We start from the raw sequence: 5,905 nt of genomic DNA, 5'->3' as shown, positions 1-5,905 counted from the left end.
CTTTCCTATGTCCTTATTCTTTGGTATCTGTCATTTATACATTATATATGTTCCAATTTTGATGAAAAGCATTTCTTAATTTTAACATGACCTAATATTTCATTTCATCCTTATGTTTCATATGCTTTGTAAGAAATAATTTCAAGTCTTTAGAAATCATTTCTCCTAAAATGTTATGTATTTATCTTAAATATTTCTACCAGAAATCTGTTCACAATTAATCTATGCTATATATATTGTTTTGATAATAATTGAGGATCTTTTTATGGTGTGAGCAAGAGAAAATTACATGTTCCTGAAAATGTTACAATTTAACTCTTTCTATATTGTCATTTCTTCTTCCAGGTTGTCAATAACTCCTGCTTAGTGACAGCTTAACTCCTAAAATATGGAGAAAATCCTATCCATCTCCTCATACTTCTTGAAATCTTTCCAATGCCACAAGAGCATTAGCCAAAGTTGATGTTCATGTCAAATAATCAAAAATGAGTCTTGCTCAAGGAAATAATTACCAACATAATTTAAAAAAAATTCTAGAAGGAAATAAAAAAATAGCTTCACGGGACTTGGCAATAGGAACAATATTTTTGTTACAAACTCTAGTTGGAATTATGGGAAATTTTTCTCTACTTTGCCATTATTTTTTCCTTCAGCATACAGAAAGAAGACTGAGGTCCATAGATTTGATTCTCAAGCACCTGATTTTAGCTAATTGTTTAGTCATTCTTTCAAAGGGACCCTCCCAGACAATGGTAGCCTTTGGGATGAAAGATGTATTCAATCCATTTAGTTGCAATCTTAATTTGTATCTTCTCAGAGTGGGCAGGGCTATGTCAATTTGTACCATGTGCCTCTTGAGTGTCTTCTAGGCTATCATAATCAGCCCCATGAACTCTTGTTGGAAGAATCTTAAAAGAAAAGCTCCAAAATACGTTGACTTCTCCACATCCCTCTGCTGGCTGCTGCACATGGGGGTAAACTTAATTTTTCCTCTGTATACATTACTGGTGTCTGGAAAATCAGAAATCAGAAACATCACAAGGAAGAGACACACAGCATTCTGCACTGTTGCAGATGGTGGGTCAATCATGGTCTCAGTCTATATTGGATTAGTAGTCTCGCCTGAGGTTGGGTTCATTGTGCTTACAATGTGGACCAGTGGCTCTATGATTTTTGCCCTCTACAGACATAAACAGAAGGTTAAGCACATTCATAGCACTAATATTCCTTCCAGATCCCATGAGTTAAAAGCCACCAAAAGCATCCTTCTCCTGATGAGCACCTTTGTATCATTTTACATCATCTCCTCCATCTTTCACATTTTCACAGCCCTGTTTTATAATCTCACTTGGTGGTTGGTGAATATTTCTGGCCTCATTTCTGTGTTATTTCCCACTATCAGCCCCTTTTTGATCATAAGTCAGGATTCCTCTCTATCCATCTTCTGAATTGTCTGGATAAGAAACACAAAAATTACTCTTCTTACAAGAAACATATAATTTTATATTTTGTCCATTTTTTTGTTTTTTGCTCCTCATTTAACTCAGAGAGGGAATACAGAAATACAAGAAGAGCCCATATGTCTTAAGGAGACTAATGGACATTTCAGCTCATTGACCGTGGAGCACTGATGTGAATAATAAGGGTGGACAAAGTAGTGTGACCCTTTTCTAATACACACTGTCTTTTCTAATCTATTTGATTAGACTGTTTCTTGAAGCGAATTAATTGCATATACTTCTAATTCTTGGGTTGACTTATTGAAAATATTTACTGTTTATTGCTCAAGGAAATATGTTAAATGTGAATTTGAGATGAGCAAGGCAATGATCCGGAGAATATTCAGAAGATTCTTTAATCTAGCAGTTAATTGGAAAGATTCTCACCCTGACTAACTATATATACTGATACCTGTGAACTAAGATACTGCACTGCAGATGGTAATTTGTAATAGTGGTTTCATGTTGGGAGTGCCTGTCATTGTGGTCTACTGAATATGGGTGGCTTGTCATGACATGCCAGTTACTGCGATGATGTCTCTTGGGTAGGTGGATGTCAAGAAGAAGGGGGTGGTGAATGAAAGCAAGAGACAAGAAAAGGAATATTGTGCGACTGTCCTGCTTCAAGGTTGCATATGGTGAGATTTTTGGACTGCTGTGCAAACATGAGAAGTATATAATTCTTTATCCTATTTTTAAAATATAATCTAATTTTTAAATGTTTTTTATCATATTATGTAGGGACTTAAAGTTCAACATATCAATACTTGATGAAAAATACCTGTTCCTTATTATGCCTAAGATGTTTGAAATGCAGTGAGATAGCAAGGTTAAGCTTGATAGCTTAAATCGTTTGATAATAACAATAAGCTTGTCTTCTGGATGGTTAACAACCTAAGTTTGCAGACCAAAATTAGAGAAAAAGGAGGGCTACAAGGAAAGCCAACATTTTGGCCCTAGCCTTCTAAGGTCAATTAAGACTCAGGACATATGAGAACTTGTAATGTAACGTCATGTACCTCGGTAGTGTCCCAAATTTTCTGATCAAGAAGATTATGGGGCCAAAGAGGAAAGTGATCGATGACGTAGAGTGTGCCTAAGGAGACTCACATGGGGAGAAAACACTCTCTCAGGCTTTCACAGAGAGCACATTGGCCAAGCAATGGCCGTGACTCATCCACATGGCTGACACTGAGAAAGGTCCCTGAGGGCATTTCACTGACCTTCTCAGACCAAAAAGCTACAACTCTTGTTGCATAGGTCCTGCTTTACCTTGGTCTTAACCATCCAGTAGAAAAGTATGAAGATGAAATATAGGTAATAAAGCCATGTTGTTATGTTGAGCTGTGGGGGACTCAGGTCAATAATTTCTGACATTGCCAGTTAAACAGAAGACCCAATGCTATTATGGGCTACTGGACTCTTTTAGAATATTTTGCTGAGTTTACACACCTATAATATTCAATAATGGAACTCAGAAAAATGGGGTATACCGATGAATGTCCATTTTGTATCTGTGTATTGAAAGTGGTTAGGATAGATATATAGTTGCATTCTCTTAATGAATAGAATGATTTGTTCTAATGGTGTTTGTAAATGGGATCACAAGTCCGCATCTTGTACAGCAATTAACCACTAAGAAGAATATGTGCATTGTACTATTTGTTGAAACTGTACTTCTGATCTGATTTGAAACTGTCTCATTGCTATCTGTTTATCAATAAAACTTTGAAAAAAATGTGAATTTGATGTAAAAATGGCAGGCAGACATGGATATAAATAGTAATTTTTACTGGTTTCCTGTGTCTTTGTGGCAGATCCTCATACTGATATTTTAAAATTTACTTCTCCTGGTTATTTATGCAAATAAACTACCTTGGGTGCAATGACTAATGTCCATGTCAATTGATTTGTTTGCTATGTAAGAACAGCTGATCCAGATGGCTGAACACAAAGACAAGGGGAAAGAATATGGAGGGGGGGGTCTATGGGAAATAGTATACTTGATAACTGTTAAAACCCTAAAATCACTTTAATAGCAGTCCTGCGTGTGATGCAGAATACCTTCAAATTGAAGTTTCAACCATCACTAATTGCTGTAAAATGTCTTGCTCCTTTCCACTATGAATGTTGGTTGTCATTCTTTTCAAACATTTATTTGTTTTAAACTATTTTGCAGAAAATATTGTTGCTAAAGCTAGCACCTAAATTTTTCCACAACAGTGCCACAGAAGCCTTTGCCTTTGATCTCTAAATACTTCCTATGAAGGCTGCTAAACAGTCTCTAGGGGCTGGGTATCCAGAGAAAGTAACAATACATGGGTATCCCTATTTCCTAAAGTTGAAGACATCAAAGATCCAGAGTAAGAATTTGTTCCTTACTGAAAGGAGGTGACTTGTTTACTTTTTTTCTCATTTCTGGGGCAACATACACTACATCCAAAATTTAGGAAGGAAAGGTTTATGTAGCACAAAGTTTGTGCAGGTTTCAGTCCATAGTCAGCTGACTTCAGAGCAGAGTGTCAGACACATGGTATAGGACATCTTTTCATGGAAACAGAAAACAGCAAAATAGAATAAAATGGGACGAACAGTGGATGGATGAGCAGTGGCTGCAGCAGCAGCAACAGCAGCAGCATCGAGACCAAGCCTCTCTACATTTCTTTTTTTTATTTTTAACTTTTTTTCAAAATTTTATTGATAAACAGATAGCAATGAGACAGTTTCAAATCAGATCGGAAGTACAGTTTCAACAAATAACATACTGCATATATTCTTCTTAGTGGCTAATTGCTGTACAAGATGCGGACTTGAGATCCTATTTACAAACACCATTAGAACAAATCATTCTATTCATTAAGAGAATGCAACTATATATCTATCCCAACCACTTTGAATACACAGATACAAAATGGACATTCATCGGTATACCCCACTTTTTCTAAGTTCCGTTATTTGAATATTATAGGTGTGTAAACTCAGCAAAATATTCCAAAAGAGTCCAGTAGCCCATAATAGCATTGGGTCTTCTGTTTAACTGGCAATGTCAGAAATTATTGACCTGAGTCCCCCACAGTTCAACATAACAGCATGGCTTTACTTCCAACATTTCATCTTCATACTTTTATGGGGCCAAAGAGGAAAGTGATTGATGATGTAGAGTGTGCCTAAGGAGAGTCACATGGGGAGAAGACACTCTCTCAGGCTTTCACAGAGAGCACATTGGCCAAGCAGATTGGCCAAGCAATGGCCGTGACTCATCCACATGGCTGCACTGACAAAGGTTCTACAATCTGAGGTACAGGATCTCAGGATAAATCCTGAGGGCATTTCACTGACCTTCTCAGACCAAAAAGCTACAGCTCTTGTTGCATAGGTCCTGCTTTACCTTGGTCTCTCTACATTTCTTATGCTGCTTCTAGCCTATTTGATCCAGGCTGAGTGTAGCACTTACACCCATAATCCTAGCAGTGCTCATACTCACAATCCCAGTCCTATATCGTGTATTAGTCACAAATTCTAAAAATCTTGCCTAAGTGACTATATGAGGATTTGGGGAGATAAATAGACCCAAACCATAAAAGAGATATTTCAAGGGATGCCTCAAGCTGAAAACTGTTAACACGGGTCAGGGCAAGGTAAAGCAGCTCCAAGGCAAAAAGCTTCCGCTGCAAGCCACAAAAACAAGTCGTGCTATCTCTGAGAATGTAAGCTTCTCAGGCTCTCATTGAAAGGTTCTAGGTAGGGAGTAAGTTTTCATCAAACTCCTGATAGTATAAACAAATTTACTATCATGGTTGAGAAGTTCCTTTCACCTCAGCTGGACAGAGGCCTCCACTTAACCTCAGTTTTCTGTCTCTTATATTTATTTCTCCATATCCATGACATCCTTTCCCCCAGAAACTTTGGGAACTCTGCTGGATACAGTATAAGGCACCTGAAAATTGGATTGGGTAAGAAGATATAGTGGATAAGAGGACATTTCTCATTTTGTGTTCAAAGTGAGAACTGCATTGACAGTGTCAATATTAATTAAAGAGCTGTGTGGATATTGGTATCATCAGGTATGAACTTGAGAAAAAGAGCAAAACAAGTTCACTACAGCCTGAGAAACAAACAGGTTACATGGGGCCAGAGAGAGAAATAGGTTCACTATGGCTATGAGTAAAATGAGTTCTTTTAGGACAAGTGTAAAACAGGGTCATGAGTGCTAGAGAGAGGAGGAGGTTAACCAGGGCCAGAGACATAAACAAACTGATGAGAAACAAAAGTGTATTGATATTATCAGGAGATAAATCTGGGGAAAACAGATATTCCAGCATCATGAATCTTTATTGAACTATTTCTTGCATTTTTGATTCCTTCATTTTTCTTTTGTGTTCTCTTTAATTTTTTTTTTTTGATTT

General features: G+C 37.1%; 1 pseudogene; it reads left to right on the top strand.

The window, feature by feature from the left end:
* Nucleotides 1-485: 485 nt before the first annotated feature.
* On the top strand, nt 486-1,448 carry LOC101571967 (annotated as a pseudogene).
* The last annotated feature ends 4,457 nt before the right edge of the window (nt 1,449-5,905 follow it).

Source organism: Octodon degus, unplaced genomic scaffold (assembly GCF_000260255.1).
Source record: "Octodon degus isolate 3935 unplaced genomic scaffold, OctDeg1.0 scaffold00206, whole genome shotgun sequence".
NCBI classification, from domain to species: Eukaryota; Metazoa; Chordata; class Mammalia; order Rodentia; family Octodontidae; genus Octodon; species Octodon degus.
Note: the sequence above shows the minus strand (reverse complement) of the source record. Positions and strands in the feature narration are given on the sequence as shown.